The sequence below is a fragment of the Idiotropiscis lumnitzeri genome, unplaced genomic scaffold (assembly GCF_059441095.1).
Source record: "Idiotropiscis lumnitzeri isolate Australia: NSW breed Sydney's pygmy pipehorse unplaced genomic scaffold, RoL_Ilum_1.0 HiC_scaffold_56, whole genome shotgun sequence".
Lineage (NCBI taxonomy): Eukaryota > Metazoa > Chordata > Actinopteri > Syngnathiformes > Syngnathidae > Idiotropiscis > Idiotropiscis lumnitzeri.
In genome coordinates this window covers 424,190-447,975 of record NW_028283594.1, presented here as the reverse complement: position 1 = coordinate 447,975, position 23,786 = coordinate 424,190, and the positions used below count along the sequence as shown (strand labels likewise).

The window sequence follows — 23,786 nt, the reverse complement described above, 5'->3', positions numbered from 1 at the left end:
CATGCGACACTCTGAAGAAGGCGAAAGACTCGCCGAAACATGTCAGGTAAAACATTTACCTAAAACATAATTGTCTGCTTTTAATGAATCTGTCAAATATCAATAATAAGAAGACAAAATGAACCTCATACAAATAAATGAATGCTTAATAACTCCCCTGCACATGCTCCTAATAATCCAAACCTTCACCTGTAAATAAAATGTCCCGACCTGAAGACATCTTAATGTTATTATTTTGTTATACACACAGCGCCGCCAAGTGGAATCAAAAATTTGTTTTTATTTTAATTTTCACATACTGCACGGTGCCCTTTTGACGAATCCGACTGAAAATTAGTCAGAAAAGACTCAAGACAATGATCTTACTCTCTGCCGAATTTTGTGACGTTTTGGCAAAAGGCGTGGCTATTACGGTGCTGAAAAGTCCGATTGTACTCTGTGGCAACAAAAGCTCCGGCAACATGACTCAGATGATCCTATCTTCTCGAAGTTGTACACATTTGAGGATACTTCAGCCCTGAAGACATCTACCAACTTATTTTTCATCGTAGTAGTAGCGCCACCAACTGGTAAAAGCTAATACAAGTTATTTTCTTGGATGTTTTTCTCCGTGCAACTCAACAAGGTCGCCCTCATATATGCTCGGAGGACTGTTTCGGCCATGAGGATGTCACAATACGAAATTCATCCTTTTTCGTGAAAAGTTGTGGGAGTGGCATTGCACTGTTTGGCAATAAAACAACGCTGATTACGAGGTTCTAAATATGAACGACAACTCGTGAAACTTGACACACACATCAGGCAGAGCAAATTTATCAATATTTTATACGTTAGTTGTGCAGCTTTTTTGAAATGGCTCGCCATGGCCCTCGAGAAATGTTCAAAAAAGCAGCCCTGGTTGAGTGTTTCACCTCGCTTTTTGTAAATTTTATGGAGTACAGTGAACCCTCGGTTATCGCGGTTAATGGGGACCGAGACCACCCGCGGAAACTGAAAATCCGCGAAGTAGCGGCGCACCTTCAAAAATGCTTAAAAGAAAATACAATATATATAATAAATATATATATATATATATATATATATATATATATATATATATATATATATATACGGGGGGAGAGAGAGAGAGAGAGTGAAATTCATGTTATAACAAAAAAACCAAATTATTATTAAAACGTATTATTTTTTTATTCCCCAGCCATTCTTTTTGTATTTATTTAATTACTCCGACTTTTACCAGCTGGTACGCCGTCCGGTGTTCCCTGTGAAATGAAAGGTGGCATTCTTTAATTATTTATTTATTTATTCATTTATTCATTCATAACTGACAGCTTCGCGCTCCGTTCGTGTCCGGGCGGAAGAGGTGTTCCAATTCGGCTTAACTGTGACACACGCCCGCCCTCCTCCCCCGGAGCTTCCATTCGGTTAAACTTAGGGGCCGCTTGGCACCGCCCGTGCCCGGGGAAGGTGCTCCTCTTCGGCTTACTGTGACGCGAGCATGCCCGCCTCCTCCGGAGCTTCCATTCGGTTAAACTTAGGGGCCGCTTGGAACCGCCCGTGCCCGGCAAAGGTGCTCCTCTTCGGCTTACTGTGACGCGAGCATGCCCTCCTCCTCCGGAGCTTCCATTTGGTTAAACTTAGGGGCCGCTTGGAACCGCCCGTGCCTGGGGAAGGTGCTCCTCTTCGGCTTACTGTGACGCGAGCATGCCCTCCTCCTCCGGAGCTTCCATTCGGTTAAACTTAGGGGCCGCTTGGCACCGCCCGTGCCCGGGGACGGTGCTCCTCTACGGCTTAACTGCCACGCACGCCGGCCGGAGCCTTGGTACGGTCCGAACCGCGCGAAACGTCGCCACCGATCGTGTCCGGGGGAACGTGCTCTTCTTCGTCCACTCTCCTCTTCGCCCACGCTCTTCTTCGGCGCACGCCGGCCGTCTAACCGCTCCAGCGCCCGTCGTGCCGCTCGGCGAAACTACAATGCCCCCGAATATTTTTTATACCCGCGAAGCACTGAACCCGCGAAAGGTGAACCGCGAAGTAGCGAGGGTTCACTGTATGTATAAGACCAAGACCTACAAAAAAGTCTCTTGGAGCAATGAGCTAGGTTTTACAGGAAGTCGGCCATTTTGAATTTACTTAAAAGGGGCGGGTCACCACAATGGACTTTGTGTAGAAATTATTATTGGGGCCCGAGCAGCGACCGCGGCGAGGTCCCTATTGTTTATGTAGAAATTATTATTAGGGCCCGAGCAGCGACCGCTACGAGGTCCCCATTGTTTTTGTGGAAATTATTATTATTATTATTATTAGGGCCCGAGCAGTGACCGCTGCGAGGTCCCTATTGTTTTTCTAGAAATTGTTATTAGGGCCCGAGCTGCGACGGCTGCGAGGTCCCTATTGTTTTTGTAGAAAATATCATTACTTTTATTATTATTATTATTATTATTATTAGGGCCTGAGCAGCGACCACTGCGAAGTCCCTGTTGTTTTTGTAGAAATTATTATTATTATTATTTTTCCGATTGTACGATCGCATTTTTGACCCCGAAACATGCACAAAAACTCACCAAACTTGGCAGTCTCATCGGGCATGGCGAGAAATTTGATATTTTAACGTCTAATATGAACAGGAAGTGAGTTATGAATTTTTGAAAGTCCGACTTTTGCCCTTTTTTGCATGTTTACAGGGGTCATTCTTTTGCACCCTGATCCTAAAGGCTTCATCTGATTGCCTTAAAATTCTGTCTGTAGCATCTTAAGACCTGGGACAAACACTGGGGCTAAAATCTTTTGTTTCCGAAATACTATATGACGGGGGCGGGGCTTCAAAGTTTTCACTTAAGATTTCCTTCGCCGCAATGGACAAAATGCTTAATAACTCTCCTGCACATGCTGCTAAAAATCCAAAACTTCACATGTACATAAAGAGTCGGTACCTGAAGACATCTATATGTTTATATTCTGTTATACACCTTGCGCCAATCAATAACATTTTTTACATTTTGACGTACTGCACGGTGCCCTTTTAACGAATCCGATTGAAAATTGGCTAGAAAAGACTCAAGACATTGATCTTACTCTATCCCTATTTTTGTGACTTTCCTTCGAAGGGCGTGGCTATTGCGGTGCCGCAGAGTCTGATTATTCTCCGTGGCAACAAAAGTTCCTGCAAAATGATTCAGATGATCCATCTTCTCGAAATTTTTCACATTTGAGGATATTCAGGCCCTGAAGACGGCTGCCAACTTATTTTTGATCGCAGTGGTAGCGCCACCAACTGGTTAAAACAAATACAAATTATTTTCGTTGATGTTTTTCTCCGGGCAGGTTCACAAAATCTACCTTATATTTGCTCGGATGAGTGTTTAGGCCTTGAGGATGTCACAATACGAAAGTCTTTCGCCTTCTTCAGAGTGTCACATGATGGTGTCTTGTGACCCGTCTTTATCAGCTGATGTTCCATGAGGGCGTGACTTACCTGTCACAAGAATGAAGGCAAGTCACACCCCCGCTGTCCGTTCACTCCGCCAAGATGCTGCTCTAGGTGGTAGAGAGGATGAAGGCTCCCTTGTCTCTGTTCATGGTTTTTATGCCTCGCTTGCAGATCTCAATGGCCTCTCTGATCCAGCGCTGTTGTTTGTTCTCTTCGGTGCGGATGACCCTGCCCTTCTCCCGGTCCATGATGTGGTTTTCCCTTTTGCAGTGGTCAGTGATTGCTGATTTGTAATGTTCATGTTGTGCTTGTTCTTTTACTGCTCTGATTTTTCATTTTTTTGACAGGTAAGTCACACCCTCATGGAACATCAGCTGATAAAGACGGGTCTCAAGACACCATCATGCGACACTCTGAAGAAGGCGAAAGACTCGCCGAAACATGTCAGGTAAAAAATTAACCTAAAACATAATTGTCTGCTTTTAATGAATCAGTCAAATATCAATAATAAGAAGACAAAATGAACCTAATACAAATAAATGAATGCTTAATAACTCCCCTGCACATGCTCCTGAAAATCCAAACCTTCACCTGTAAATAAAACGTCCCGACCTGAAGACATCTTAATGTTATTATTTTGTTATACACACAGCGCCGCCAAGTGGAATCAAAAATGTGTTTTTATTTTAATTTTCACATCCTGCACGGTGCCCTTTTGACAAATCCGACTGAAAATTAGTCAGAAAAGACTCAAGACAATGATCTTTCTCTCTGCCGAATTTTGTGATGTTTTGGCAAAAGGCATGGCTATTACGGTGCTGAAAAGTCAGATTGTACTCTGTGGCAACAAAAGCTCCGGCAACATGACTCAGATGATCCTATCTTCTCGAAGTTGTACACATTTGAGGATACTTCAGCCCTGAAGACATCTACCAACTTATTTTTCATCGTAGTAGTAGCGCCACCAACTGGTAAAAGCTAATACAAGTTATTTTCTTGGATGTTTTTCTCCGTGCAACTCAACAAGGTCGCCCTCATATATGCTCGGATGACTGTTTCGGCCATGAGGATGTCACAATACGAAATTCGTCCTTTTTCGTGTAAAGTTGTGGGAGTGGCATTGCACTGTTCGGCAATAAAACAACGCTGATTATGAGGTTCTACATATGAACGACAACTCGTGAAACTTTACACACACATCAGGCAGAGCAAATTTATCAATATTTTATACGTTAGTTGTGCAGCTTTTTTGAAATGGCTCGCCATGGCCCTCGAGAAATGTTCAAAAAAGCAGCCCTGGTTGAGTGTTTCACCTCGCTTTTTGTAAATTTTATGGAGTACAGTGAACCCTCGGTTATGGCGGTTAATGGGGACAGAGACCACCCGCGAAAACTGAAAATCCGCGAAGTAGCGGTGCACCTTCAAAAATGCTTAAAAGAAAATACAATATATATAATAAATATATATATATATATATGTATATATATATATATATATATACGGGGAGAGAGAGAGTGAAATTCATGTTATAACAAAAAAAACTAATTATTATTAAAACGTATTATTTTTTTATTCCCCAGCCATTCTTTTTGTATTTATTTAATTACTCCGACTTTTACCTGCTGGTACGCCGTCCGGTGTGCCCTGTGAAATGAAAGGTGGCATTCTTTATTTATTTATTCATTTATTCATTCATAACTGACAGCTTCGCGCTCCGCTCGTGCCCGGGCGGAAGAGGTGCTCCAATTCGGCTTAACTGTGACACACGCCCACCCTCCTCCCCCGGAGCTTCCATTCGGTTAAACTTAGGGGCCGCTTGGCACCGCCCGTGCCCGGGGAAGGTGCTCCTCTTCGGCTTACTGTGTCGCGAGCATGCCCTCCTCCTCCGGAGATTCCATTCGGTTAAACTTAGGGGCCGCTTGGAACCGCCCGTGCCCGGGGAAGGTGCTCCTCTTCGGCTTACTGTGACGCGAGCATGCCCTCCTCCTCCGGAGCTTCCATTCGGTTAAACTTAGGGGCCGCTTGGCACCGCCCGTGCCCGGGGAAGGTGCTCCTCTACGGCTTAACTGCCACGCACGCCGGCCGGAGCTCTGGTACGGTCCGAACCGCGCGAAACGTCGTCACCGATCGTGTCCGGGGGAACGTGCTCTTCTTCGTCCACTCTCCTCTTCGCCCACGCTCTTCTTCGGCGCACGCCGGCCGTCTAACCGCTCCAGCGCCCCGTCGTGCCGCTCGGCGAAACTACAATGCCCCCGAATATTTTTTATACCCGCGAAGCACTGAACCCGCGAAAGGTGAACCGCGAAGTAGCGAGGGTTCACTGTATGTATAAGACCAAGACCTACAAAAAAGTCTCTTGGAGCAATAAGCTAGGTTTTACAGGAAGTCGGCCATTTTGAATTTACTTAAAAGGGGGCGGGTCACCACAATGGACTTTGTGTAGAAATTATTATTGGGGCCCGAGCAGCGACCGCGGCGAGGTCCCTATTGTTTATGTAGAAATTATTATTAGGGCCCGAGCAGCGACCGCTACGAGGTCCCCATTGTTTTTGTGGAAATTATTATTATTATTATTATTAGGGCCCGAGCAGTGACCGCTGCGAGGTCCCTATTGTTTTTCTAGAAATTGTTATTAGGGCCCAAGCTGCGACGGCTGCGAGGTCCCTATTGTTTTTGTAGATAATATTATTACTTTTATTATTATTATTATTATTATTATTATTAGGGCCTGAGCAGCGACCGCTGCGAAGTCCCTATTGTTTTTGTAGAAATTATTATTATTATTATTTTTCCGATTGTTCGATTGCATTTTTGACCCCCGAAACATGCACAAAAATTCACCAAACTTGGCAGTCTCATCGGGCATGGCGAAAAATTTGATATTTTAACGTCTAATATGAACAGGAAGTGAGTTATGAATTTTTGAAAGTCCGACTTTTGCCCTTTTTTGCATGTTTACAGGGGTCATTCTTTTGCACCCTGATCCTAAAGGCTTCATCTGATTGCCTTAAAATTCTGTCTGTAGCATCTTAAGACCTGGGACAAACACTGGGGCTAAAACTTTTTGTTTCCGAAATACAATATGACGGGGGCGGGGCTTCGAAGTTTTCACTTAAGATTTCCTTCGCCGCAATGGACAAAATGCTTAATAACTCTCTTGCACATGCTGCTAAAAATCCAAAACTTCACATGTACATAAAGAGTCGGTACCTGAAGACATCTATATGTTTATATTCAGTTATACACCTTGCGCCAATAAATATCATTTTTTACATTTTGACGTACTGCACGGTGCCCTTTTAACGAATCCGATTGAAAATTGGCTAGAAAAGACTCAAGACATTGATCTTACTCTATCCCTATTTTTGTGACTTTCCTTCGAAGGGCGTGGCTATTACGGTGCCGCAGAGTCTGATTATTCTCCGTGGCAACAAAAGTTCCTGCAAAATGATTCAGATGATCCATCTTCTCGAAATTTTTCACATTTGAGGATATTCAGGCCCTGAAGACGGCTGCCAACTTATTTTTGATCGCAGTGGTAGCGCCACCAACTGGTTAAAACAAATACAAATTATTTTCGTTGATGTTTTTCTCCGGGCAGGTTAACAAAATCTACCTTATATTTGCTCGGATGAGTGTTTAGGCCTTGAGGATGTCACAATACGAAAGTCTTTCGCCTTCTTCAGAGTGTCACATGATGGTGTCTTGTGGCCCGTCTTTATCAGCTGATGTTCCATGAGGGCGTGACTTACCTGTCACAAGAATGAAGGCAAGTCACGCCCCCCGCTGTCCGTTAACTCCGCCAAGATGCTGGTCCAGGTGGTAGAGAGGATGAAGGCTCCCTTGTCTCTGTTCATGGTTTTTATGCCTTGCTTGCAGATCTCAATGGCCTCTCTGATCCAGCGCTGTTGTTTGTTCTCTTCTGTGCGGATGACCCTGCCCTTCTCCCGGTCCATGATGTGGTTTTCCCTTTTGCAGTGGTCAGTGATTGCTGATTTGTAATGTTCATGTTGTGCTTGTTCTTTTACTGCTCTGATTTTTCATTTTTTTGACAGGTAAGTCACACCCTCATGGAACATCAGCTGATAAAGACGGGTCTCAAGACACCATCATGCGACACTCTGAAGAAGGCGAAAGACTCGCCGAAACATGTCAGGTAAAAAATTTACCGAAAACATAATTGTCTGCTTTTAATGAATCTGTCAAATATCAATAATAAGAAGACAAAATGAACCTAATACAAATAAATGAATGCTTAATAACTCCCCTGCACATGCTCCTAAAAATCCAAACCTTCACCTGTAAATAAAATGTCCCGACCTGAAGACATCTTAATGTTATTATTTTGTTATACACACAGCGCCGCCAAGTGGAATCAAAAATTTGTTTTTATTTTAATTTTCACGTACTGCACCGTGCCCTTTTGACGAATCCGACTGAAAATTAGTCAGAAAAGACTCAAGACAATGATCTTACTCTCTGCCGAGTTTTGTGACGTTTTGGCAAAAGGCGTGGCTATTACGGTGCTGAAAAGTCCGATTGTACTTTGTGGCAACAAAAGCTCCGGCAACATGACTCAGATGATCCTATCTTCTCGAAGTTGTACACATTTGAGGATACTTCAGCCCTGAAGACATCTACCAACTTATTTTTCATCGTAGTAGTAGCGCCACCAACTGGTAAAAGCTAATAAAAGTTATTTTCTTGGATGTTTTTCTCCGTGCAACTCAACAAGGTCGCCCTCATATATGCTCGGAGGACTGTTTCGGCCATGAGGATGTCACAATACGAAATTCATCCTTTTTCGTGAAAAGTTGTGGGAGTGGCATTGCACTGTTTGGCAATAAAACAACGCTGATTATGAGGTTCTAAATATGAACGACAACTCGTGAAACTTGACACACACATCAGGCAGAGCAAATTTATCAATATTTTATACGTTAGTTGTGCAGCTTTTTTGAAATGGCTCGCCATGGCCCTCGAGAAATGTTCAAAAAAGCAGCCCTGGTTGAGTGTTTCACCTCGCTTTTTGTAAATTTTATGGAGTACAGTGAACCCTCGGTTATCGCGGTTAATGGGGACCGAGACCACCCGCGGAAACTGAAAATCCGCGAAGTAGCGGCGCACCTTCAAAAATGCTTAAAAGAAAATACAATATATATAATAAATATATATATATATATATATATATATATATATATATATACGGGGAGAGAGAGAGAGAGAGAGTGAAATTCATGTTATAACAAAAAAACCAAATTATTATTAAAACGTATTATTTTTTTATTCCCCAGCCATTCTTTTTGTATTTATTTAATTACTCCGACTTTTACCTGCTGGTACGCCGTCCGGTGTGCCCTGTGAAATGAAAGGTGGCATTCTTTATTCATTTATTTATTTATTCTTTTATACATTCATAACTGACAGCTTCGCGCTCCGCTCGTGCCCGGGCGGAAGAGGTGCTCCAATTCGGCTTAACTGTGACACACACCCGCCCTCCTCCCCCGGAGCTTCCATTCGGTTAAACTTAGGGGCCGCTTGGCACCGCCCGTGCCCGGGGAAGGTGCTCCTCTTCGGCTTACTGTGACGCGAGCATGCCCTCCTCCTCCGGAGCTTCCATTCGGTTAAACTTAGGGGCCGCTTGGAACCGCCCGTGCCCGGGGAAGGTGCTCCTCTTCGGCTTACTGTGACGCGAGCATGCCCTCCTCCTCCGGAGCTTCCATTCGGTTAAACTTAGGGGCCGCTTGGCACCGCCCGTGCCCGGGGAAGGTTCTCCTCTACGGCTTAACTGCCACGCACGCCGGCCGGAGCTCTGGTACTGTCCGAACCGCGCGAAACGTCGCCACCGATCGTGTCCGGGGGAACGTGCTCTTCTTCGTCCACTCTCCTCTTCGCCCACGCTCTTCTTCGGCGCACACCGGCCGTCTAACCGCTCCAGCGCCCCGTCGTACCGCTCGGCGAAACTACAATGCCCCCGAATATTTTTTAGACCCGCGAAGCACTGAACCCGCGAAAGGTGAACCGCCAAGTAGCGAGGGTTCACTCTATGTATAAGACCAAGACCTACAAAAAAGTCTCTTGGAGCAATGAGCTAGGTTTTACAGGAAGTCGGCCATTTTGAATTTACTTAAAAGGGGGCGGGTCACCACAATGGACTTTGTGTAGAAATTATTATTGGGGCCCGAGCAGCGACCGCTGAGAGGTCCCTATTGTTTATGTAGAAATTATTATTAGGGCCCGAGCAGCGACCGCTACGAGGTCCCCATTGTTTTTGTGGAAATTATTATTATTATTATTATTAGGGCCCGAGCAGTGACCGCTGCGAGGTCCCTATTGTTTTTCTAGAAATTGTTATTAGGGCCCGAGCTGCGACGGCTGCGAGGTCCCTATTGTTTTTGTAGAAAATATTATTACTTTTATTATTATTATTATTATTATTATTAGGGCCTGAGCAGCGACCGCTGCGAAATCCCTGTTGTTTTTGTAGAAATTATTATTATTATTATTTTTCCGATTGTTCGATTGCATTTTTGACCCCCGAAACATGCACAAAAACTCACCAAACTTGGCAGTCTCATCGGGCATGGCGAGAAATTTGATATTTTAAACGTCTAATATGAACAGGAAGTGAGTTATGAATTTTTGAAAGTCCGACTTTTGCCCTTTTTTGCATGTTTACAGGGGTCATTCTTTTGCACCCTGATCCTAAAGGCTTCATCTGATTGCCTTAAAATTCTGTCTGTAGCATCTTAAGACCTGGGACAAACACTGGGGCTAAAATTGGGGCTAAAATCTTTTGTTTCCGAAATACTATATGACGGGGGCGGGGCTTCAAAGTTTTCACTTAAGATTTCCTTCGCCGCAATGGACAAAATGCTTAATAACTCTCCTGCACATGCTGCTAAAAATCCAAAACTTCACATGTACATAAAGAGTCGGTACCTGAAGACATCTATATGTTTATATTCTGTTATACACCTTGCGCCAATCAATATCATTTTTTACATTTTGACGTACTGCACGGTGCCCTTTTAACGAATCCGATTGAAAATTGGCTAGAAAAGACTCAAGACATTGATCTTACTCTATCCCTATTTTTGTGACTTTCCTTCGAAGGGCGTGGCTATTACGGTGCCGCAGAGTCTGATTATTCTCCGTGGCAACAAAAGTTCCTGCAAAATGATTCAGATGATCCATCTTCTCGAAATTTTTCACATTTGAGGATATTCAGGCCCTGAAGACGGCTGCCAACTTATTTTTGATCGCAGTGGTAGCGCCACCAACTGGTTAAAACAAATACAAATTATTTTCGTTGATTTTTTTCTCCGGGCAGGTTAACAAAATCTACCTTATATTTGCTCGGATGAGTGTTTAGGCCTTGAGGATGTCACAATACGAAAGTCTTTCGCCTTCTTCAGAGTGTCACATGATGGTGTCTTGTGACCCGTCTTTATCAGCTGATGTTCCATGAGGGCGTGACTTACCTGTCACAAGAATGAAGGCAAGTCACGCCCCCCGCTGTCCGTTCACTCCGCCAAGATGCTGCTCCAGGTGGTAGAGAGGATGAAGGCTCCCTTGTCTCTGTTCATGGTTTTTATGCCTCGCTTGCAGATCTCAATGGCCTCTCTGATCCAGCGCTGTTGTTCGTTCTCTTCGGTGCGGATGACCCTGCCCTTCTCCCGGTCCATGATGTGGTTTTCCCTTTTGCAGTGGTCAGTGATTGCTGATTTGTAATGTTCATGTTGTGCTTGTCATGATCCGCGTCGGGCATGACAGCCTTTTGTTATTGTTTTCATATGCATGCGGTTTTTGTTATTGTTTTTGTTGTTATTTTCTCCCCTCCTTCCTGCCATGTGCCTTTTCCTGTCTGTTTTGATCAGCTGAGCAGGGGCGTTTCCCCTCAGCACCTCGCCCTCACCAGCCACGCACCTGCTCCTCATCAACGATCACACACCTGCTCCCCATCTGCTCCCCTGATTACCGGACTACTTAAGCCTTCCATGCTCTCAACCCAGTGTCGGGTCATTGCCGAAAATCACGGACAGCCACGACCACCTTTGTTCACGTTCTGCTCCTTGTTCATGTTCATGCTCTGGTTCCCCTCTTCGTTCCCGTCTTTCAGTGTTGTTCCTCGCCCTGCCTCCCAGTCTGGTTACGTTAAGTTTGTCTTTTGTTATTTTTCACCCTGCCACATTGTTTGCCCTGGTTGTTTCAGTTAATAAATTCCCTTCATGTTTCTGACCTCTCTGCCTCCTCGCCTTTTGGGTCCACCTCCTCCTCGCCGACCGGCGAGTCCTGACAGAATGACCCGACCAAAGAAGGACCCAGCGAGAGGCTCATGACGCCGCCGGACGGACAACCCCCCTCAGCCTGCCGACCAACCCCGTGTCCTTCAAGTAGGTTCCATTTTCCGCTCGACGTCTGTTTCTCCCCTTTTGCCCCCCGATTACAGCACCGATTACCAGCCTGTCATACCCCCTCACCTGATCATAGATTCGGATTACGAGGACGATTTTGAGCACCAAGCCCTTTCACCCCCTCACGGTTCGAGTAAGTCCGGTCACGAGTTTGATTTTGAGCACCTTGCCCCTCACATTTTTTCCGATCCAGATCACGACTATGATTTTGAATATATTGCCACTCTCTTAGTCGCTCAGCGCAACGCGGAGTTATTTTTGAGCCGTCACCCTCCTCCCCCCGAGCCATTTGAGTTTTTCGCGACCACCTCCCACTCCCCCTCGCGCGCTTCACGTCCCAAATCCCGGAAGTCACGGTCACGTCGCGCACATCGTTCACCATCAGTTTCAGCACCGGATCACGCTCCCCTGGCTTCTCCTAGCTCGCGTTCACCAGCCCCCGCAGTCACGGTCCCTCAGGTCTCCCGTTTTCCTGATTCCCTATGGCGGCAGGCTGACAGGGATCAGGGTTCCCGGTTCGGCTGTGCCCGGATCGACTGCTGCACCCGGCCCGCTGTCGCCTCCACGCCTGCAGCAGTGACCAATGCAGCTCCCGCTGCACGGACCCCGCCGCCTCCATGCGAGCCGCAGCCTCCAGAGTCCCGTGCCGACTCCTCGAAGGCGGCCGAGCCCCGTTCCGGCTCCCCGCCAGCTGCTGAGCCCTGTCCCGGCTCCCCGCCAGCTGCTGAGCCCTGTCCCGGCTCCCCGCCAGCTGCTGAGCCCTGTCCCGGCTCCCCGCCAGCTGCTGAGCCCTGTCCCGGCTCCCCGCCAGCTGCTGAGCCCTGTCCCGGCTCCCCGCCAGCTGCTGAGCCCAGTCCCGGCTCCCCGCCAGCTGCTGAGCCCAGTCCCGGCTTCCCGCCAGCTGCTGAGCCCAGTCCCGGCTCCCCGCCAGCTGCTGAGCCCAGTCCCGGCTCCCCGCCAGCTGCTGAGCCCAGTCCCGGCTCCCCGCCAGCTGCTGAGCCCAGTCCCGGCTCCCCGCCAGCTGCTGAGCCCAGTCCCGGCTCCCCGCCAGCTGCTGAGCCGTGTCCCGGCTCCCCGTCAGCGGCCGAGCCCCGTCCCGGGGCCCCAATGGCGATCCCAGCTCCCGATCCAGCGGAGCACGCTGTGCGCCCGAACCAAGTTCACGTTCAGGCGGAGCACATCCTGCCCCCGACCCAAGTTCACGTTCACGCGGAGCCCGTCCGGCGTCCGTCCCTAGTTCACGTTCAGGCGGAGCACGCTGTGCGTCCGTCCCAAGCTCACGTTCAGGCGGAGCACGCTGTGCGTCCGTCCCAAGCTCACGTTCAGGCGGAGCACGTTGTGCGTCCGTCCCAAGTCCACGTTCAGGGGAAGCACACCCTGCTTCCGACCCAGGTTCACGTTCAGGAGGAGCACGCTGCGCGTCCGTCCCAAGCTCACGTTCCGGCGGAGCACGTTGTGCGTCCGTCCCAAGCCCATGTTCCGGTGGGGCACGCCTTGCCTCCGCTCCAAGCTCACGTTTTGGCAGAACACGGCCCGCAGCCGTCACTCCCGGTCCCTGCACCCGTGGTGGACGACGAGCAGTCGCCTGCCGTATCGGTCCCAGCGGCGCCTGATGAAGCGCCGCCGCTCCCGGTCCCGGTGCCTGCGATGGACGACGGTCCGCCGCCGAGTCACGCCTCAGCCTCGGCGACGCACGACGACCCACCATCGCACCCCGCTCTGGCCTCGGCAGCATCCGACGACCCGTCGCCACTGCTCGCCTTGGCTCCGGCAGCGCTCGACGACCCACGGCCGCTCCTGGTTTCTGCCTCGGCGGTGGACGGCGACTCACCGCCGCTCCACATTCTTGTCTCGGCAGGGGTCGACGACCAGCCGCCGCTCCCGGTTCCGGTGCCCGCGATGGACGACGGTCCGCCGCCGCGTCACGCCTCAGTCTCGGCGACGCACGAGGACCCACCACCGCGCCCCGCTCTGGCCGCGGCAGCATCCGACGACCCGTCGCCACTGCTCGCCTTGGCCCCCATTGTGGGACTAATAAAGGACATCTTATCTTATCTTCTCTTATTATTATTATTATTATTAGGGCCTGAGCAGCGACCGCTGCGAAGTCCCTATTGTTTTTGTAGAAATTATTATTATTATTATTTTTCCGATTGTTCGATTGCATTTTTGACCCCCGAAACATGCACAAAAATTCACCAAACTTGGCAGTCTCATCGGGCATGGCGAAAAATGTGATATTTTAATGTCTAATATGAATAGGAAGTGAGTTATGAATTTTTGAAAGTCCGACTTTTGCCCTTTTTTGCATGTTTACAGGGGTCATTCTTTTGCACCCTGATCCTAAAGGCTTCATCTGATTGCCTTAAAATTCTGTCTGTAGCATCTTAAGACCTGGGACCAACACTGGGGCTAAAATTTTTTGTTTCCGAAATACTATATGACGGGGGCGGGGCTTCGAAGTTTTCACTTAAGATTTCCTTCGCCGCAATGGACAAAATGCTTAATAACTCTCTGCACATGCTGCTAAAAATCCAAAACTTCACATGTACATAAAGAGTCGGTACCTGAAAACATCTATATGTTTATATTCAGTTATACACCTTGCGCCAATCAATATCATTTTTTACATTTTGACGTACTGCACGGTGCCCTTTTAACGAATCCGATTGAAAATTGGCTAGAAAAGACTCAAGACATTGATCTTACTCTATCCCTATTTTTGTGACTTTCCTTCGAAGGGCGTGGCTATTACGGTGCCGCAGAGTCTGATTATTCTCCGTGGCAACAAAAGTTCCTGCAAAATGATTCAGATGATCCATCTTCTTGAACTTTTTCACATTTGAGGATATTCAGGCCCTGAAGACGGCTGCCAACTTATTTTTGATCGCAGTGGTAGCGCCACCAACTGGTTAAAACAAATACAAATTATTTTCGTTGATGTTTTTCTCCGGGCAGGTTAACAAAATCTACCTTATATTTGCTCGGATGAGTGTTTAGGACTTGAGGATGTCACAATACGAAAGTCTTTCGCCTTCTTCAGAGTGTCACATGATGGTGTCTTGTGGCCCGTCTTTATCAGCTGATGTTCCATGAGGGCGTGACTTACCTGTCACAAGAATGAAGGCAAGTCACGCCCCCCGCTGTCCGTTCACTCCGCCAAGATGCTGCTCCAGGTGGTAGAGAGGATGAAGGCTCCCTTGTCTCTGTTCATGGTTTTTATGCCTCGCTTGCAGATCTCAATGGCCTCTCTGATCCAGCGCTGTTGTTTGTTCTCTTCGGTGCGGATGACCCTGCCCTTCTCCCGGTCCATGATGTGGTTTTCCCTTTTGCAGTGGTTAGTGATTGCTGATTTGTAATGTTCATGTTGTGCTTGTTCTTTTACTGCTCTGATTTTTCATTTTTTTGACAGGTAAGTCACACCCTCATGGAACATCAGCTGATAAAGACGGGTCTCAAGACACCATCATGCGACACTCTGAAGAAGGCGAAAGACTCGCCGAAACATGTCAGGTAAAAAATTAACCTAAAACATAATTGTCTGCTTTTAATGAATCAGTCAAATATCAATAATAAGAAGACAAAATGAACCTAATACAAATAAATGAATGCTTAATAACGCCCCTGCACATGCTCCTAAAAATCCAAACCTTCACCTGTAAATAAAACGTCCCGACCTGAAGACATCTTAATGTTATTATTTTGTTATACACACAGCGCCGCCAAGTGGAATCAAAAATGTGTTTTTATTTTAATTTTCACGTACTGCACGGTGCCCTTTTGACGAATCCGACTGAAAATTAGTCAGAAAAGACTCAAGACAATGATCTTACTCTCTGCCGAATTTTGTGACGTTTTGGCAAAAGGCGTGGCTATTACGGTGCTGAAAAATCCGATTGTACTTTGTGGCAACAAAAGCTCCGGCAACATGACTCAGATGATCCTATCTTCTCGAAGTTGTACACATTTGAGGATACTTCAGCCCTGAAGACATCTACCAACTTATTTTTCATCGTAGTAGTAGCGCCACCAACTGGTAAAAGCTAATACAAGTTATTTTCTTGGATGTTTTTCTCCGTGCAACTCAACAAGGTCGCCCTCATATATGCTCGGATGACTGTTTCGGCCATGAGGATGTCACAATACGAAATTCATCCTTTTTCGTGAAAAGTTGTGGGAGTGGCATTGCACTGTTCGGCAATAAAACAACGCTGATTATGAGGTTCTAAATATGAACGACAACTCGTGAAACTTTACACACACATCAGGCAGAGCAAATTTATCAATATTTTATACGTTAGTTGTGCAGCTTTTTTGAAATGGCTCGCCATGGCCCTCGAGAAATGTTAAAAAAAGCAGCCCTGGTTGAGTGTTTCACCTTGCTTTTTGTAAATTTTATGGAGTACAGTGAACCCTCGGTTATCGCGGTTAATGGGGACAGAGACCACCCGCGAAAACTGAAAATCCGCGAAGTAGCGGCGCACCTTCAAAAATGCTTAAAAAAAAATACAATATATATAATAAATATATATATATATATATATATATATATATATATATATATAGACAGAGAGAGAGAGTGAAATTCATGTTATAACAAAAAAACCAAATTATTATTAAAACGTATTATTTTTTTATTCCCCAGCCATTCTTTTTGTATTTATTTAATTACTCCGACTTTTACCTGCTGGTACGCCGTCCGGTGTGCCCTGTGAAATGAAAGGTGGCATTCTTTATTTATTTATTTATTTATTCATTTATTCATTCATAACTGACAGCTTCGCGCTCCGTTCGTGCCCGGGCGGAAGAGGTGTTCCAATTCGGCTTTACTGTGACACACGCCCGCCCTCCTGCCCCGGAGCTTCCATTCGGTTAAACTTAGGGGCCGCTTGGCACCGCCCGTGCCCGGGGAAGGTGCTCCTCTTTGGCTTACTGTGACGCGAGCATGCCCGCCTCCTCCGGAGCTTCCATTCGGTTAAACTTAGGGGCCGCTTGGAACCGCCCGTGCCCGGGGAAGGTGCTCCTCTTTGGCTTACTGTGACGCGAGCATGCCCTCCTCCTCCGGAGCTTCCATTCGGTTAAACTTAGGGGCCGCTTGGCACCGCCCGTGCCCGGGGAAGGTACTCCTCTACGGCTTAACTGCCACGCACGCCGGCCGGAGCTCTGGTACGGTCCGAACCGCGCGAAACGTCGCCACCGATCGTGTCCGGGGGAACGTGCTCTTCTTCGTCCACTCTCCTCTTCGCCCACGCTCTTCTTCGGCGCACGCCGGCCGTCTAACCGCTCCAGCGCCCGTCGTGCCGCTCGGCGAAACTACAATGCCCCCGAATATTTTTTATACCCGCGAAGCACTGAACCCGCGAAAGGTGAACCGCGAAGTAGCGAGGGTTCACCGTATGTATAAGACCAAGACCTACAAAAAAGTCTCTTGGAGCAATGAGCTAGGTTTTACAGGAAGTCGGCCATTTTGAATTTACTTAAAAGGGGCGGGTCACCACAATGGACTTTGTGTAGAAATTATTATTGGGGCCCGAGCAGCGACCGCGGCGAGGTCCCTATTGTTTATGTAGAAATTATTATTAGGGCCCGAGCAGCGACCGCTACGAGGTCCCCATTGTTTTTGTGGAAATTATTATTATTTTTATTATTATTATTATTAGGGCCCGAGCAGTGACCGCTGCGAGGTCCCTATTGTTTTTCTAGAAATTGTTATTAGGGCCCAAGCTGCGACGGCTGCGAGGTCCCTACTGTTTTTGTAGAAAATATTATTACTTTTATTATTATTATTATTATTATTATTATTAGGGCCTGAGCAGCGACCGCTGCGAAGTCCCTATTGTTTTTGTAGAAATTATTATTATTATTATTTTTCCGATTGTTCGATTGCATTTTTGTCCCCCGAAACATGCACAAAAATTCACCAAACTTGGCAGTCTCATCGGGCATGGCGAAAAATTTGATATTTTAACGTCTAATATGAACAGGAAGTGAGTTATGAATTTTTGAAAGTCCGACTTTTGCCCTTTTTTGCATGTTTACAGGGGTCATTCTTTTGCACCCTGATCCTAAAGGCTTCATCTGATTGCCTTAAAATTCTGTCTGTAGCATCTTAAGACCTGGGACAAACACTGGGACTAAAATTTTTTGTTTCCGAAATACTATATGACGGGGGCGGGGCTTCGAAGTTTTCACTTAAGATTTCCTTCGCCGCAATGGACAAAATGCTTAATAACTCTCTTGCACATGCTGCTAAAAATCCAAAACTTCACATGTACATAAAGAGTCGGTACCTGAAGACATCTATATGTTTATATTCAGTTATACACCTTGCGCCAATCAATATCATTTTTTACATTTTGACGTACTGCACGGTGCCCTTTTAACGAATCCGATTGAAAATTGGCTAGAAAAGACTCAAGACATTGATCTTACTCTATCCCTATTTTTGTGACTTTCCTTCGAAGGGCGTGTCTATTACGGTGCCGCAGAGTCTGATTATTCTCCGTGGCAACAAAAGTTCCTGCAAAATGATTCAGATGATCCATCTTCTCGAAATTTTTCACATTTGAGGATATTCAGGCCCTGAAGACGGCTGCCAACTTATTTTTGATCGCAGTGGTAGCGCCACCAACTGGTTAAAACAAATACAAATTATTTTCGTTGATGTTTTTCTCCGGGCAGGTTAACAAAATCTACCTTATATTTGCTCGGATGAGTGTTTAGGCCTTGAGGATGTCACAATACGAAAGTCTTTCGCCTTTTTCAGAGTGTCACATGATGGTGTCTTGTGGCCCGTCTTTATCAGCTGATGTTCCATGAGGGCGTGACTTACCTGTCACAAGAATGAAGGCAAGTCACGCCCCCCGCTGTCCGTTAACTCCGCCAAGATGCTGCTCCAGGTGGTAGAGAGGATGAAGGCTCCCTTGTCTCTGTTCATGGTTTTTATGCCTCGCTTGCAGATCTCAATGGCCTCTCTGATCCAGCGCTGTTGTTTGTTCTCTTCGGTGCCGATGACCCTGCCCTTCTCCCGGTCCATGATGTGGTTTTCCCTTTTGCAGTGGTCAGTGATTGCTGATTTGTAATGTTCATGTTGTGCTTGTTCTTTTACTGCTCCGATTTTTCATTTTTTTGACAGGTAAGTCACACCCTCATGGAACATCAGCTGATAAAGACGGGTCTCAAGACACCATCATGCGACACTCTGAAGAAGGCGAAAGACTCGCCGAAACATGTCAGGTAAAAAATTTTACCGAAAACATAATTGTCTGCTTTTAATGAATCTGTCAAATATCAATAATAAGAAGACAAAATGAACCTAATACAAATAAATGAATGCTTAATAACTCCCCTGCACATGCTCCTAAAAATCCAAACATTCACCTGTAAATAAAATGTCCCGACCTGAAGACATCTTAATGTTATTATTTTGTTATACACACAGCGCCGCCAAGTGGAATCAAAAATTTGTTTTTATTTTAATTTTCACGTACTGCACGGTGCCCTTTTGACGAATCCGACTGAAAATTAGTCAGAAAAGACTCAAGACAATGATCTTACTCTCTGCCGAGTTTTGTGACGTTTTGGCAAAAGGCGTGGCAATTACGGTGCTGAAAAGTCCGATTGTACTTTGTGGCAACAAAAGCTCCGGCAACATGACTCAGATGATCCTATCTTCTCGAAGTTGTACACATTTGAGGATACTTCAGCCCTGAAGACATCTACCAACTTATTTTTCATCGTAGTAGTAGCGCCACCAACTGGTAAAAGCTAATACAAGTTATTTTCTTGGATGTTTTTCTCCGTGCAACTCAACAAGGTCGCCCTCATATATGCTCGGAGGACTGTTTCGGCCATGAGGATGTCACAATACGAAATTCATCCTTTTTCGTGAAAAGTTGTGGGAGTGGCATTGCACTTTTTGGCAATAAAACAACGCTGATTATGAGGTTCTAAATATGAACGACAACTCGTGAAACTTGACACACACATCAGGCAGAGCAAATTTAGCAATATTTTATACGTTAGTTGTGCAGCTTTTTTGAAATGGCTCGCCATGGCCCTCGAGAAATGTTCAAAAAAGCAGCCCTGGTTGAGTGTTTCACCTCGCTTTTTGTAAATTTTATGGAGTACAGTGAACCCTCGGTTATCGCGGTTAATGGGGACCGAGACCACCCGCGGAAACTGAAAATCCGCGAAGTAGCGGCGCACCTTCAAAAATGCTTAAAAGAAAATACAATATATATATAATAAATATATATATATATATATATATATATATATGTATATATATATATATATATATGTATATATATATATATATATATGTATATATATATACGGGGAGAGAGAGAGAGAGAGAGAGTGAAATTCATGTTATAACAAAAAAAACAAATTATTATTAAAACGTATTATTTTTTTATTCCCCAGCCATTCTTTTTGTATTTATTTAATTACTCCGACTTTTACCTGCTGGTACGCCGTCCGGTGTTCCCTGTGAAATGAAAGGTGGCATTCTTTATTTATTTATTTATTTATTCATTTATTCATTCATAACTGACAGCTTCGCGCTCCGTTCGTGCCCGGGCGGAAGAGGTGTTCCAATTCGGCTTAACTGTGACACACGCCCGCCCTCCTCCCCCGGAGCTTCCATTCGGTTAAACTTAGGGGCCGCTTGGCACCGCCCGTGCCCGGGGAAGGTGCTCCTCTTCGGCTTACTGTGACGCGAGCATGCCCGCCTCCTCCGGAGCTTCAATTCGGTTAAACTTAGGGGCCGCTTGGAACCGCCCGTGCCCGGCGAAGGTGCTCCTCTTCGGCTTACTGTGACGCGAGCATGCCCTCCTCCTCCAGAGCTTCCATTCGGTTAAACTTAGGGGCCGCTTGGCACCGCCCGTGCCCGGGGACGGTGCTCCTCTACGGCTTAACTGCCACGCACGCCGGCCGGAGCCCTGGTACGGTCCGAACCGCGCGAAACGTCGCCACCGATCGTGTCCGGGGGAACGTGCTCTTCTTCGTCCACTCTCCTCTTCGCCCACGCTCTTCTTCGGCGCACGCCGGCCGTCTAACCGCTCCAGCGCCCGTCGTGCCGCTCGGCGAAACTACAATGCCCCCGAATATTTTTTAGACCCGCGAAGAACTGAACCCGCGAAAGGTGAACCGCGAAGTAGCGAGGGTTCACTGTATGTATAAGACCAAGACCTACAAAAAAGTCTCTTGGAGCAATGAGCTAGGTTTTACAGGAAGTCGGCCATTTTGAATTTACTTAAAAGGGGCGGGTCACCACAATGGACTTTGTGTAGAAATTATTATTGGGGCCCGAGCAGCGACCGCGGCGAGGTCCCTATTGTTTATGTAGAAATTATTATTAGGGCCCGAGCAGCAACCGCTACGAGGTCCCCATTGTTTTTGTGGAAATTATTATTATTATTATTATTAGGGCCCGAGCAGTGACCGCTGCGAGGTCCCTATCGTTTTTCTAGAAATTGTTATTAGGGCCCGAGCTGCGACGGCTGCGAAGTCCCTAATGTTTTTGTAGAAAATATTATTACTTTTATTATTATTATTATTATTATTATTAGGGCCTGAGCAGCGACCGCTGCGAAGTCGCTATTGTTTTTGTTGAAATTATTATTATTATTATTTTTCCGATTGTTCGATCGCATTTTTGACCCCCGAAACATGCACAAAAACTCACCAAACTTGGCAGTCTCATCGGGCATGGCGAAAAATTTGATATTTTAACGTCTAATATGAACAGGAAGTGAGTTATGAATTTTTGAAAGTCCGACTTTTGCCCTTTTTTGCATGTTTACAGGGGTCATTCTTTTGCACCCTGATCCTAAAGGCTTCATCTGATTGCCTTAAAATTCTGTCTGTAGCATCTTAAGACCTGGGACAAACACTGGGGCTAAAATCTTTTGTTTCCGAAATACTATATGACGGGGGCGGGGCTTCAAAGTTTTCACTTAAGATTTCCTTCGCCGCAATGGACAAAATGCTTAATAACTCTCATGCACATGCTGCTAAAAATCCAAAACTTCACATGTACATAAAGAGTCGGTACCTGAAGACATCTATATGTTTATATTCTGTTATACACCTTGCGCCAATCAATATCATTTTTTACATTTTGACGTACTGCACGGTGCCCTTTTAACGAATCCGATTGAAAATTGGCTAGAAAAGACTCAAGACATTGATCTTACGCTATCCCTATTTTTGTGACTTTCCTTCGAAGGGCGTGGCTATTGCGGTGCCGCAGAGTCTGATTATTCTCCGTGGCAACAAAAGTTCCTGCAAAATGATTCAGATGATCCATCTTCTCGAAATTTTTCACATTTGAGGATATTCAGGCCCTGAAGACGGCTGCCAACTTATTTTTGATCGCAGTGGTAGCGCCACCAACTGGTTAAAACAAATACAAATTATTTTCGTTGATGTTTTTCTCCGGGCAGGTTCACAAAATCTACCTTATATTTGCTCGGATGAGTGTTTAGGCCTTGAGGATGTCACAATACAAAAGTCTTTCGCCTTCTTCAGAGTGTCACATGATGGTGTATTGTGACCCGTCTTTATCAGCTGATGTTCAATGAGGGCGTGACTTACCTGTCACAAGAATGAAGGCAAGTCACACCCCCCGCTGTCCGTTCACTCCGCCAAGATGCTGCTCCAGGTGGTCGAGAGGATAAAGGCTCCCTTGTCTCTGTTCATGGTTTTTATGCCTCGCTTGCAGATCTCAATGGCCTCTCTGATCCAGCGCTGTTGTTTGTTCTCTTCGGTGCGGATAACCCTGCCCTTCTCCCGGTCCATGATGTGGTTTTCCCTTTTGCAGTGGTCAGTGATTGCTGATTTGTAATGTTCATGTTGTGCTTATTCTTTTACTGCTCTGATTTTTAATTTTTTTGACAGGTAAGTCACACCCTCATGGAACATCAGCTGATAAAGACGGGTCTCAAGACACCATCATGCGACACTCTGAAGAAGGCGAAAGACTCGCCGAAACATGTCAGGTAAAAAATTTACCTAAAACATAATTGTCTGCTTTTAATGAATCAGTCAAATATCAATAATAAGAAGACAAAATGAACCTAATACAAATAAATGAATGCTTAATAACTCCCCTGCACATGCTCCTAAAAATCCAAACCTTCACCTGTAAATAAAATGTCCCGACCTGAAGACATCTTAATGTTATTATTTTGTTATACACACAGCGCCGCCAAGTGGAATCAAAAATTTGTTTTTATTTTAATTTTCACGTACTGCACGGTGCCCTTTTGACGAATCCGACTGAAAATTAGTCAGAAAAGACTCAAGACAATGATCTTACTCTCTGCCGAATTTGTGACGTTTTGGCAAAAGGCGTGGCTATTACGGTGCTGAAAAGTCCGATTGTACTTTGTGGCAACAAAAGCTCCGGCAACATGACTCAGATGATCCTATCTTCTCGAAGTTGTACACATTTGAGGATACTTCAGCCCTGAAGACATCTACCAACTTATTTTTCATCGTAGTAGTAGCGCCACCAACTGGTAAAAGCTAATACAAGTTATTTTCTTGGATGTTTTTCTCCGTGCAACTCAACAAGGTCGCCCTCATATATGCTCGGAGGACTGTTTCGGCCATGAGGATGTCACAATACGAAATTCATCCTTTTTCGTGAAAAGTTGTGGGAGTGGCATTGCACGGTTCGGCAATAAAACAACGCTGATTATGAGGTTCTAAATATGAACGACAACTCGTGAAACTTGACACACACATCAGGCAGAGCAAATTTATCAATATTTTATACGTTAGTTGTGCAGCTTTTTTGAAATGGCTCGCCATGGCCCTCGAGAAATGTTCAAAAAAGCAGCCCTGGTTGAGTGTTTCACCTCGCTTTTTGTAAATTTTATGGAGTACAGTGAACCCTCGGTTATCGCGGTTAATGGGGACCGAGACCA

General features: G+C 45.9%; 1 long non-coding RNA gene across 1 annotated transcript in view; it reads left to right on the top strand.

Moving 5' to 3' along the window:
• The window catches only part of LOC148315694 (uncharacterized), a 31,851-nt gene extending 9,168 nt beyond the window's left edge, over positions 1 to 22,683 (top strand). Inside the window, exons 3-5 of the long non-coding RNA XR_015840679.1 lie at positions 11,042 to 11,142; positions 11,733 to 11,826; positions 22,577 to 22,683. This is a non-coding gene — a long non-coding RNA (uncharacterized LOC148315694). The remainder of the gene's footprint in view (positions 1 to 11,041; positions 11,143 to 11,732; positions 11,827 to 22,576) is intronic.
• The last annotated feature ends 1,103 nt before the right edge of the window (positions 22,684 to 23,786 follow it).